The 13,525-nt window shown below is 45.7% G+C and overlaps 1 protein-coding gene across 3 annotated transcripts in view; it reads left to right on the top strand.

The window, feature by feature from the left end:
• CNKSR1 (connector enhancer of kinase suppressor of Ras 1) overlaps window positions 1-13,525 on the top strand; it is a 344,769-nt gene that overhangs the window by 142,087 nt on the left and 189,157 nt on the right. The gene's annotated exons all lie outside the window — the stretch shown is intronic.

The raw sequence follows: 13,525 nt of genomic DNA, 5'->3' as shown, positions 1-13,525 counted from the left end.
CTGTCCGAGAGACCTTTTTCCTTCTAGATAATATGGTTCCCAAACATCAGATACCAGATATGATATAGGAACGAGTTGATCTGACATGCCAGACTTCTGTCTCTTTCCTCTAGTGTAAATGTCAAGTCCCCTGCACCCTCCAACTTTACGTCAATCACACGTTATGCAGCTGCGCGCGCATCCTAGCTACCGATTCCTGCTGACTCTGCACTATTCTGTCATAGAGCCACCCACTTCTGACGCTTACATGTGACGTTTCTAGAACACACCTCTGTACACACCTCTGTACACGCCTTAGTTCACGCCTTCTGATTACGTATTGCTAACACGTGTGTATCTTTATCTTGTCTCGCTCAGCTGTTACGCCTTCTGCATTGACTTCTATTGTGTATAATAAGTATAAAAGTAATGTAATGTCAATAAAGTATGCTCTATCCCTTCCTGCACCCCAGTGGTGGCAGGAACCCGATATCCGGTACCTGACCCATTCCTTTTTAAGGAATAAAACCCCTAAGAACTCTAACACCACGGACTCTGCGTCTTTCTTTCCGATTGAGTTATTTTTGTTTAAGTACTTACCTGCATAGAAATTAAGACGGTAAATCAAATATTTACCACAGAAGACTTATCTAAAATGGAGGGGTTAGCCCTAATAATCCAACTGCATCTGGGCGAAAGAAACAGAAACAAACAAAGGTAATGCAGTGGAATGGAAAAAGTAAACTTTTTTTCAAAAAGAGAAGACTGCATTCTCCATGACAGAAGGCTGGTACCAATTTAGCTTGATTACTTTAGGCCCAAGAATGCTGCTGCTGCCACTTTTAAGTCTCTGTTGAAGTATATTCTTACAGAGCTTAAAGAGTTCTGTCTGGCTTGCTTTATGACATTGCCGAACCTTTAGCAATTTGTGGGAGGAACAACTAAGGGTCAGGGAGCAAAACTGGCGAGCAAGGCACCCAAGTGCCTGGTGGGGCAGAGCTCTGTAGTTTTCGTTGTGATCAGGTGGGCAAAAAGTAAATATGCCTATTGGATACTGAGAATCAGTCTGTCTGGGGTACACACCAAGCAGACCCATGTAAGACTTTGTTGGGGTTCTAGAGTGTAGCTCCATGTCTGTGGAAGTGAAAAGGCTCAAAACCAGCACTGCACCAGCCAGATATGCGTATGCCTTTGTATTCAATGTCTTCAGAATTAACGTCTTGGTTATATTTATGGCATACATTGACAGTGAATTTCTACATAGGTCAATTGGTTTTGAGTCCATTGCTGCAGTTTTATTGGGCACATGTATTTTTGGGCCCCTAGCGTTGTAAACTGAATGTCACAAGGGATAAACATGGATAATTGGCTACCACAGATCTGATGTTGGCTTTAATCCCCTTTACCAGAAACAGCCTAAGTATCATACCTCAATGGGGAATTTTTAACCAACTTGTGTAAGAGCCTTGGCTAAAATTCTGAGATCTCCGAGGTGTTTAGAATAAGGCATTTTTTTCTAGAGTATTTCCATGAAAATTAACCTTTAGTCAACAATTCAGAAAATGCATAGATAAGAATAGATAGCCATCCCACAAGTTTACTCAAAGTACTTTGACCTGGTTGCCCCATAAGATTGATTAGACTCTAGAAATGTCATCTCTTGAACCTTAATCCCAAATTACCATGGTAGATTAATCTTTATGACCTACAAAGAGAGACCTTAATAAAAAAAGGAAATTTATAAATAAAAACGGGCTTAGCTTATAGTGAAGCCCGAGATGGAAATAGCTAGCCATTATAAACCCTCAGCAGCCTCAGTTATTTTCAGTTCCTGTGGAATTTAGCGATTCTGCATTTAAGGCGTATTCCAAATAGTTATTTAATATTTATAACATTTCTAAAGCACAAACTGTCACCTTGCAGGTATCCTGGCACTGCAAGCTTTCATAGCAACACACCGGCTGCAAAAGTGAGCACAAGAAGACTACATGGTTACTTGGGGAACAGCCAAATCTTCAAGGCCTTCCTAAAGTGCAGTAGATCGTTTAAAGATCTGAGCGTAGCAGAACTATAGACTTGTTTCTTATTTCATCATCTGTTGTATTACCTGTAGTTTTTAACAAAACAAAATTACTTTTAGCTCAAACGTATCAAGTTATTAAAAAATGGCAACGTGTTCCCAGGCAGTAGAAGGCCCTTTGCAAAAGTTGACTGGTCATCTTTCAGTTACTTATTGCTGTATTTTTTTGTTTATGTGAAATCTTTGCACACTCAGTGTTAGCATGTGTAAAAAGTAATTACGAAAATAATAAAGTGGTACTATCGCAAAAGGTGCCACATTAAATTGCATAATTAGCCATTTCTTTTACATAATTTAGTTAATCCATGTGCTAATTTTGGTCCTCCCTGCCGCATAATTCCAGTGCCCCAGAATAAATAGCATGCTGCTTTCCCGGTCACTTCTAGTAGCACCATGTAGCTTGAGTGTGTTATTAAAGGTCTCAGACTTTCTCGAATTTTTGGGCTCTTTAGAGCAACATTATTCTGCCATTTTAGTAACTTCTTATGCACACAATTCCTTTCCTTTGTCTGGCTTGGGCATATTCCTTTTCCTCGTCTCTATCTCATACTTAACCACATGGCTGCTGCAGGGATTTTTGCGCTGTGCTGCAAATGATCATTTTGCTGTTTACATGACGAGCTCAGCTCGTCATCAGCACACGACACCCGTGGGTGATGACGAGCTGAGCTCGTCATCAGCATCGAAAGGGTTAAAATTAATTGATCAAATGAAGGATAATCAGATTTGTTTGTGAGCACAGATGATAAATACCGTAGCTTGCATATCTTACACAGAACCTTGGGAGCTAGCAGGCACTAGTTGTTTGAGCAGTCATCTTCTGTGTGCAAGAAGGACAAGTCAGTCGTTAAGCATGGCTTTTTGAACAACAGTGTAAATTAAGGGAAAGTGTAGGACTTAGCAAGCAACTGCTGTGACAATATGTAGTTTTAAAGGGTAGTAATGACATGCAGCCTCATCTAAAATTTGTACGCGGTTTTTGTATGTTGCTATTGAGGTTCAAAATTGTCACGTTCAGCCATCTTTTATGTTTTTCCTTGGGACAGTTTTGTGATTTGAACGCAAGTATGTGCCCCATGACTGAATTACTTTTCACTTCAAATTTTTCTGCAAATTTTATGGTGTTTTTAAAGATCTATTTTTGTTACCACTTATAAGGGTATATAAATTGAATCAATGTAGAGTAGCCCTTTGATGTTTGCAATTGTTAACCTCTGAGGATGAATGCCATAGTCTTCAAATGATTAGTGTTTTTGTTTATCTGTTTTTTTACATTTTTATGATTGTCTCTGACTTGCGAATAAAGATGTTGAGGATGAATTGAAATTATTTAGCATTACTGTAGGGTGCATTTGTAATGCTAAGTTTGACTCCAGCTTCCCTCTTTTGAACGGTTTATGACTAGGTTAAATGTTTTCTTAAATCTTCTGCATGGCATTGAAAACTATTTGTTCGAGGCATATGGGCTGCAGAACACACACTAGTGCATAGACCGCCCTCTGGCGGTGGTCCCGGATGATTACAATTTGTTGTTGTCTTGGAAGAGTCTTTGTTTGGTAGATGACTCCTCCTGTAGAGCGTGTTGCGCATGGGCATCGACTCCATCTTCTGTTTTTTTCCGCCATCGGGCTCGGATGGGTTTATTGTTCGGTCCCGTTACCGATCTCCTTCCGACTTCCAGTCCTACATCATACTATCGGTATTGTCTTCAATCGTGATTCCAGTTACCCGCATCAAAGAAAGGCTTGCGCTTCTCGATTCCAGCGTTCGTCGGGGCTGTCGGGCCCAACTGCGCCATTGGACCTTTGGCTTATGGAAAGAAAACACCCTTCAAGAAGTGACTCAGTGTTGACACAAATTACCCCACACTAACCTACATGAGGTTTGCAATCTGTGCTTGTCCCCAAGGCACGAGCGTCGAGATTGCCAGGCCTGCGCTTCGTTCCGGTCGAAGAAAACCATCAGAGACCGTCTAGCTTGAAGAGTCATAGCACAGTCCTCTTCATCGACACCAGACCTCATCATAGACTAGGCTCTAATCGATCTAGAGTCCGAAGAACAACAGCAGAAAGACATAGTTTCCGAAGCAGAGAATTCAGCTTCTGGAGCCGGGGGACAATCAGAAGACTATATTCTTCCAGCTGGTCAATAGGTCATGAGTACAAGCATCAACCCTCTTCACACCCCCATATGGGACAGGCTTCGGTTCCACCTCCACCTCCAGGTCCAGGTGCAAACCAACCAAAACCTTCAGATGCCCCGCCTTCTGGCTCGGAAGCGAAGAACACAAAAAGCCTCCAGTTGACTCTGGCTCGAGTCAGTCTGTTGGTCCTGACAATCAAAAGGTCATAAAAACAAAACTAACTCCGGCACTGAAGCAGCCCTTGGTACTGAACGGGTCGAGCCGAGAACAAGCTCAGCACCGAAGGCAATTCCCAAGCCAATCGAACCAAAGACCACTCCGGTTCCGAAAAAACTTGAACCGAAGCCCATCTCGGCACCGAAACACCCAAAGGTCGACAATCCCAAAAGGGCTTCAGGACCAATAATTCCGGGTCCGAAAAGCTCCGATCCGAAAAAGAAACACAACACCAAGACTTCGGATCCGAAACCAAGATCTGCTCCAAAGACTGCAATAGACACTGTAAAACCTTCCAAACAATTCGGTCCCAAACAAGACAAGTCGGCGCCGAAAAAGGATAGTTACACAGAAGAGCTTTTCTGCCCAGATCCAAAACAAAAGACTCTTCAAATTAGTCCAAAGACGGGACATATAATTACAGTGCCTGAAAAGAGGAAAATGGACTCTCCCAAGCCACCTCCAGATCCTCTTAAAAAAAACATGCTCAAACTACCCCCATAAGAATTCCTTCACCATTGCCAGACACACCCCTTGACATTTCCCCTGCGCACTCACCATCCACCACGCATAGTCCTATACCAGAGGATGATGATGAAGAGATTTATTCACAGGAGGTAGAAAGTGAGCAGCAAATAAATTATACAGATGATCCCTATGAAGATCCACCTGATCTGCCACAAGATGATGCATACCCTTCTAGACCATCTCATCCAGATGACACTATTGGGTTTACGCAGCTTATTCATGGAGCAGCCACTTTTCATGGGGTGGATTTACATACAGATCCAGTGGAAGAAGACTTCCTTATGGATACATTGCTGTCATCACACAAAACCACAACCACATTACCAATACTTAATGGAGTGGTAATACATGCACCAGAGGTATTCAAAGACCCCGTCAGAACCAGGGTAATTAACCCCAGACTAGAAAAAAAAATAAAGCGGCTCCAACTGACCCAGCATACATAAAGGGTCAGCTGCCATTAGACTCCTTAGTAGTCTCAAATGCGAGAAAAGAGCTAACTCGCAAACAGGGGATGCTCCACCCCCTGATAAGGAGTCCAAGCTTTTAGATGCCTCAGGAAAACGCACCATCTCACAAGCAGCCAATGTCTGGAGAATTGCTAACACTCAAGCTTTGTTAGCAAGATATGATCAAGCTCATTGAGATGAGCTAGAGACACTCATGCAACATTTGCCAGAACAATATAAAGCCAGGGCTTCTGACCTAATACATGAAGGCAAGGTCATTACCAATACCTCAATCCGCTGTGCCATAGATCCGGCCGACACAGCCTCTAGACTAGACCAATAAATACAGGGGTACTGTTACGTAGACATGCCTGATTACGCATCTCTGGCTTCAAGCCAGAAGTACAGGCCAGTATCCTAAATCAACCTTTTGACCAGCAACATCTTTTTGGTCCTACAGTTGATAATACACTAGAGAAAATGAAAAAAAGATACGGACACGGCAACATCCATGGGAGCCTTACAAACTCCGACCCACTGAGCGTCCTTTCGTTGCTCCTCTTACAGGGGCGCTTCTAAAGGTTTTCCAATAGACAACACCTCCTCTTCTTATAAAGCCCCCACCCAAACCTTGCCCAGTAGAGGTTATTACAGAGGAGGATATAGAGGTAACCACAATAAGGGTAGAGGTAGAAGCAACAACAACCGCAAATGCCTCCACTCCCAAACAGCGACTTCCCTCCCATTTCCCAGACCATTCCAATCTTGTTGGGGGGGGGGGTTGGGGGGAAGAGATTACAACAGTTCCTACCTGTCTGGAACTCCATCACCACAGACAGGTGGCTAAGACAAATAGTTCAGTCAGGTTATTGCCTGGAGCTCACTTCTACTCCTCCAACAAAACCACCCAGAAAGTGTCCCATGTCACAGGAGCATCTTACTCTCCTAAAACAAGAGGTTGCATCTCTACTGCAAAAGAATGCAATAGAACCAGTCTCAAAACACCATCAAAACACAGGAGTTTACTCCCTATACTTTCTCATCCCCAAAAAGGACGGTTCCCTCAGACCTATACTAGACCTGAGGCCCCTAAACCTTTACATACAGTCCAACCACTTTCAAATGGTCACATTACATCAGCTTCAGCCTCTGTTAAAACAAGGCGACTTCCTTGCCACGTCAGATCTCAAAGACTCCTATTTCCACATTCCCATTCATCAAGCTCACAGAAAGTACCTTTGGTTCGTGTTAGACGGTCAACATTACCAGTTCAAAGTACTCCGAGTAACTACAGCACCTCGAGTTTTCACAAAGTGTCTAGCAGTGGTAGCAGCACACTTAAGAAGAGACAACATTCATGTCTTCCCATACCTACACGAATGGCTAATAAAATCCAAGTCATACAACCAGTGTGTGCAGCACACGCATCAGACCATCTGCCTGCCACACAAGCTAGAATTCACAATAAATAAAAAAGTCACATCTCCAACCATCCCTGAATCAACATATCTGGGTGCCACAATAAATACCGTTAAAGCAATTGCACCCCCCAATCCAACAAGGATACAAAGTATGCAAACTTTAATACAAAGATTCCAGCCACAACACTCACTACCAGCTCAAGTGTTCATGCAATTCATTGGAATGATGGCATCTTGCATATTCATAGTGCCACATGCAGGACTCCAAATGCGCCCCCTGCAAGAGTGCTTAGCAAGTCAATGGAATCTGGCTCAACAACAAATAACCGATCTGGTGGTGGTGGACGACCAGACACATCTCTCTCTGCAGTGGTGGAACACCAAAAACCTTTCCAAGGGCCGGCCGTTCATAGAGCCTGTTCCACAAGTGGTGCTAACCACAGACTCATCTCTCAAAGGATGGGGAGCGCATTTAAAAGAACACACAGTACAGGGCACGTGGACACTGCAACAAAAGCTACTCCACATAAATCATCTAGAGTTGCTAGCAATTTTTCTAGCTCCAAAATCGTTTCAGCATTAACTATCAGGCAAGGCTGTATTAGTCCATACCGACACTATGACAGCCATGTATTACATCCAAAAACAGGGAGGAATACTCCTTACAGCTCTCCCGGCTGTCACAGAGCATATGGAGGTGGGCCATTCCTCAAAAAATCTTTGTTAGCAGAACATCTACCAGGAGTTCAGTCAAGTTGCAGATCTGTTAAGTCGTCAAAGACAACAGATAAACGAGTGGGAACTTCATCCTCAAGTTCTTCAACCTTTCTTTACGAGTGGGGGCCAACCTGCGATAGATCTGTTCGCCATACATCGCAACTCCAAATGCCCAAGCTTCGCCGCCAGATATCTACACCCATTGTCCAAAGGCAATGCGATATGGAGGAGTTGGTCAAACAAATTTGTGTACCCTTTTCCACCTCTCCCACTAATTCCATTAGTGGTACGCAAGCTACAGCAACATTCCCTCACATTGATTCTCATAGCACCAACATGGGCAAGATAACCGTAGTACACCACACTACTAGAACTCTCAGTAGTACCACACCAACAATTAAAACTCTCTCCACATCTACTGACACAGAAGCATGGAGAGATCATGCATCCGGACCCAATGCAGCTCAACTTAGCGATTTGTTTCCTGACGTTTTAGAATTTGGATACCTCAATCTTCTGTCTGATTGCATGAATGTTATAAAAACATTAACCCACTAGATGTTTCTATACAAAACATCATATGTTACCTGCTTCATCTACAAAGATGTAGGTTTGTGTAGTCTTCAATCAGATTACATCTTGCTGCTATAGCAGATTACCTTCAAAACAGACAACATCTGTCATGATTTAGAGTACTGGCCATCAAAGCATTTATAGAAGGACTCAAAAGAATAATTCCTCCCAGGATACCACTCTCTCCTGTATGGAATTTTTAAATATTATTCTCACTAGTATTATGGGGCCCCCACTTGAACCCTTGCATAAGTGTGAATTACAGTTCCTTACATGGAAAGTTGCTTTTTTATTTGCTATTACTTTACTCAGAAGAGTAAGTGAGATCCAGGCATTAATAAGTCAAGAACCATTCAAACAACTCCATCACAACAAAGTGGTTCTTAAAACAAACCCAGAATTCCTTCCAAAAGTAATTTCACTGTTCCACCTCAATCAATCTATTGAGTTGCCAATATTCTTTTCTCAACCACAAACAGTTGCAAAAAGAGCTCTACATACATTAGATTTAAAAAGAGCGCTCCTCTACTACATTGATGGGACAAAACCATTTTGCAAAACAAAACAGTTGGCTGTGTCCTTTTCTCCTCCACATAAAGGTTATCCCATCTCAAAAGCTGGAATTGCAAGGTGGATTGTTAAATGCATTCAAATGTGTTACCAAAAAGCAAAACACACTCTATCCATTCCCCCTAGGGCTCATTCCACCCGTAAATTTGGGGCATCTATGGCATTTCTAGGAAATATACCCCTAGATGATCTCTGCAAAGCAGCTACATGGTCTACACTGCACACATTTACAAAACACTGCTGTGTAGATGCGCACACAAAACAACAAGCTACTGTGGACCAAGCTGTACTCAAAACATTATTTCAAACTACTGCAACAGATACTGGTGGTCGCCGCTAAGGAGAAAACTGCTATGCAATCTATGCATTAGTGTGTGGTCTGCAGCTCATATGCCTTGAACGGAAAATGCTACTTACCAGTATGAATCTGTTCTTGGCATGTAGGGCTGAAGAGCCACACACGCCCACCCCGGCTACCTATATCTGTTCCAGTAATATCTTAGTTAGATACACAAGACATGGACATCTTTTTCTGTACTCCTACAACTCCATTTCCCCAATGGTGAAAAACAATCTGAAGATGGAGTCAATGCCCATGCGCACTACGCTCTACAGGAGGAGTCATCTACCAATGAAAGGCTCTTCAAAGACAACAACAAAGGATAATCATCTGGGCCCACCACCAGATGGCGATCTATGCACTAGTGCAGGGTTCTTCAAACTGTGGGGCGCGCCCCCCTGGGGGGGCGCGGCACCATCCCAGGGGGGGGCGCGCGCTCCACTCCGATCTTCCTTTTGTGCCCTGCCCGTTCCTTTGTCCCTGTGGCAGCGCGACATCTAGAGACTCTCTGTGAGGGTGGGCGATTTCCGTCAGTGGGGCTGCAGGGGCCTAAGAGCTGAACAAAGCTCATTAGCATGCGATTGGTCTCTTAAAGAGGTGTGAAGTGCTCAGGTGCGGCTGGCTGGCTGAGTGTGTGTGTGCCCAGAAGCTTTGTCAGCCCGGGCACACACAAGCATGGTGAGATGAAGAGGGAGAGGGAGGGAGGGAGGAAGGAGACAGAGACTGATAGACAGAGGGAGAGCGAGGGAGGGAGACAGGCAGACAGAGGGGGAGCGAGGGAGGGAGACAGAGGCTGACAGAGCGAGGGAGGCAGTGCGAGGGAGAGCGAGGGAGAAAGGCAGAGAGAGGGAGAGCAAGGGAGGGAGACAGGCAGACAAAAGGAGGCAGAGTGAGGGAAAGCGAGGGAGACGGAGGGAGAGCGAGGGAGACAGAGGAAGAGCGAGGGAGGCATAGCGAGGGAGACATAGGGAGAGCGAGGGAGACAGAGGCAGCTAGAGGGAGAGCGAGGGAGGGAGGGAGACGGGCAGACAGAGGGAGAGCGAGGGAGGGAGACAGGCAGACAGAGGGAGAGCGAGGGAGGGAGAGCGAGGGAGGGAGACAGGCAGACAGAGGGAGAGCGAGGGAGGGAGACAGGCAGACAGAGGGAGAGCGAGGGAGGGAGACAGACAGACAGACAGAGGGAGAGCGAGGGAGGGAGACAGGCAGACAGGGAGAGCGAGGGAGGGAGACGGAGGCAGACAGAGGGAGAGCGAGGGAGACCGAGGCAGACCGGGAGAGTGAGAGAGGGAGAAATGCAGACAGAGGGAGAGCGAGGGTGGGAGACAGGCAGACAGGGAGAGCGAGGGAGGCAGAGTGAGGGAGACAGAGGGAGAGCGAGGGAGACAGAGGGAGAGCGAGGGAGACAGAGGGAGAGCGAGGGAGGCATAGAGAGGGAGACCTAAGGAGAGCGAGGGATGTCGGGTGGAGCCGGCCACTAGACGTCCGTTATGTTGCCATGTGGGTGAATAGATGTATGGGTGGAGTGGTGGATGTATGGGTGGAGTGGTGGATGTATGTATGGGTGGAGTGGTGGATGTATGGGTGGAATGATGGGTGGAATGGCGGATGTATGGGTGACATGGTGGATGTATGGATGACATGGTGGATGTATGGGTGGGGGGGTGGATGGATGAGTGAGGGGATGGCTGGATGGGTGAAGGGGTGGATGGATGGGTGAAGGGGTGGATGGATGGTGGGAGAGAGGATGGATGCATGAGTGGAGGGATGGATGGGAGTGGATGGATGTGTGTATGGTTGGAAGGGTAGATGGATGGGTGGAGGGATGGATGGATCAGTGAAATGGTGGATGGATCGATGGGGGGGGTGGATGGTGGACGAGTCGGTGGGTGGGTGGATGGATGAGAGAGGTGATGGATGGATGGATTGATGTATTGATGGGTGAATGAATGAATGAATGGATGGATGAGTGAAGGGGTGGATGTGGGGATGGATGGATGGATGGATGGATGGATGGATGGGTGATTGAGGAGGGTGGATGGACGAGGGGATGGATGGAGGAGTGAAGGGGTGGGTGAGAAGTCAATGGATGGATTCATGAGTGGATGAGTGGATGGATGGATGGATGGATGGATGGATGGATGGATGGATGGATGGATGGATGGATGAGTGGGTGGATGGGTTAAGGGTGGATGGAGGGATGGGTGGCTGGGTGAGGGGGGAATGGAGAGAGAGGGGGAGGATGGATGGATGAGTGAGGACATGGATGAATGATTGGCAGAGTTGATGGGCAGGTGTGTGCATAGATGGGTGAGGAGAGGAGCATGGAGATGGATGGTTCAGAGTGCATGCATGAGTGGGGGGAGGGTGGAGAGCGGGAGGGATGGGTGGGTGGATGGATGGATGAGTGGGGGGTTGAGTGGGTGGACGGATGAGTGACTGGGTGGATGGATGAGTGGGTGGGGGGATGGCTGCATGGGTGAGACGGTGGGTGGTTGGATGGGTGAGACGGTGGTGGTTGGATGGATGGGTAGAGTGAGTGGATGGATGGGTGGAGGAGTGGATGGATGGGTGGAAGAGTGGATGGATGAATGGAGGAATGGATGGATGGATGAATGAATGAATGGAGGAGTGGATGGATGAATGGGAGGATAGCTTGGGTGAAGGGGTGAGTGGTTGGATGGATGAGTGGGTGGATGGATGGGTGGAAGAGTGGATGGATTGGTGAGGGGATGGATTGGGTGAAGGGATGGATGGATGGATGGATGATGGATGGATGGGTGAAGGGATGGATGGAGGGATGGATGGTTGAGATGATGGATGGAGGGATGGATTGGGTGAAGGGATGGATGAATGATGGATGGATGGATGGATGGGTGAGGGGGTGGATGGAGGGATGGATGGGTGAGATGATGGATGGAGGGATGGATGGTGGATGGGTTTGCAAGTGGTTTGGATTTGGATGGGGCACAGATGGAGGGAAGGAATGAATGGTTGGGGAGTTGGTGGATGAAAAGGTGTACATGATGGATGGGGAGGGTTGTGATGACTTCCTTTGCCTTGGAGGATTGTGTGTTGAGCTGTGTGGTACGCCTCTGTCGTTTTGCCACACCCACTCACAGGCCTGCAGTTTGCTAGGCACTCTTGTTGTGTTGAGCATTGTTTGCCGGATATGGCCCGTGGTGTGCGCGTTGCGGTCATGTGGTGTCCCGGATTCCCGAGGTTTCGGTCAGGTGGTGGGGAGGGGCCCAACATCTGGGGGAATTCAGCTGGGGGGGCTCAACCTGGAAAAGTTTGAATACCTCTGCACTAGTGTGTGGCTCTGCAGCCCTACATGCCAAGAACAGATGCATACTGGTAAGTAGCATTTTCCCTTTCTAATTTAATAGCAAGGGTTTTTGATTATATATGTAACTGTGCAATGTGTATATTCCTTTTAAACTTGCAGTTTTATGATTATTGATGAATAATCTAGTAAAGTTTGTGATTAATTCCAACAATGTCTGCATTAAAGCATGAATAAACTACACCTGTTTTTAACCTTTTTGACTTCTGTGGACCCCCACTGAATCATTACTGGAAGCCAGGGACCGGGACCCACTCTGAGTCATTACTGGAAAGCAGAAGCCTCCGCCTAAGCGTTTTCCACAATTTCAACCTCCTATAAATACACAAAAAAATAGAGCTTTTCTAAATTAAATTGAGTCCTCCTCGTCAATGCTATATTTTGTTTGGTGCACTTGCACTGCTCCCACAAATCAATGGTAGTATAATTTTTTGCCCCAATTTCAAATTACTTGAATGTTCAAAAGCACATCTTGCTTCTTTTATTTATATACACTTTTTAAATCTTTTTGTTATTTATCTTCGAAGCAGTTATGGACCCCCTGAGTAGGCTGTGTGGACCTCTAGAGTCCCCCGGACCACATATTTAGAACTTCTGAAATATACCAATCAGAAAGGTTGCATGGGGAATTAAGGCTGTATGTTAAAACATCGAAAGCGTATTGATTATGTTGGGGGATGAAGATATATGGTGATAAATTGGAAAGAAATTGAGAGAAGAGATGTGGAGTTGAAGGTCATGGTGATGGATGTCAGTGTTGGCCACCTGTGCATGTCCGTTGGATATGAAAAATGGTTGTCCTTGAGAGTGCACTTAAATATGGGAAGAGTGAATTTGAAGGTCCCTCTACTAGAGGAGAGATGCGAGTGATTCAAGGGGCATGACATTTACCAATAACATTGAATGGTGAACGGTGGGAATGGAGACCTCTGTGGCCTTGTTGTCATGGAGCAGGAGAGCCTCTGTGACCCCAGGTCACATTACCCTCATGACCTAACCCAGAGAATCATATGGTTCCTGTCAAATGGGTTCGCAGTTCTACATTTTGTGAATTGAATTGTGCATGTGTGTTTTTTCCATGTGCATTCCGCAGTGACCAATCTGAATGTTTTCCTTTGAGTTTGCGTTGTGATATTGATAAATTTGATTTTTTGTTTTAGTAATTG

Source organism: Lissotriton vulgaris, chromosome 2_1 (assembly GCF_964263255.1).
Source record: "Lissotriton vulgaris chromosome 2_1, aLisVul1.2, whole genome shotgun sequence".
Lineage (NCBI taxonomy): Eukaryota > Metazoa > Chordata > Amphibia > Caudata > Salamandridae > Lissotriton > Lissotriton vulgaris.
Note: the sequence above shows the minus strand (reverse complement) of the source record. Positions and strands in the feature narration are given on the sequence as shown.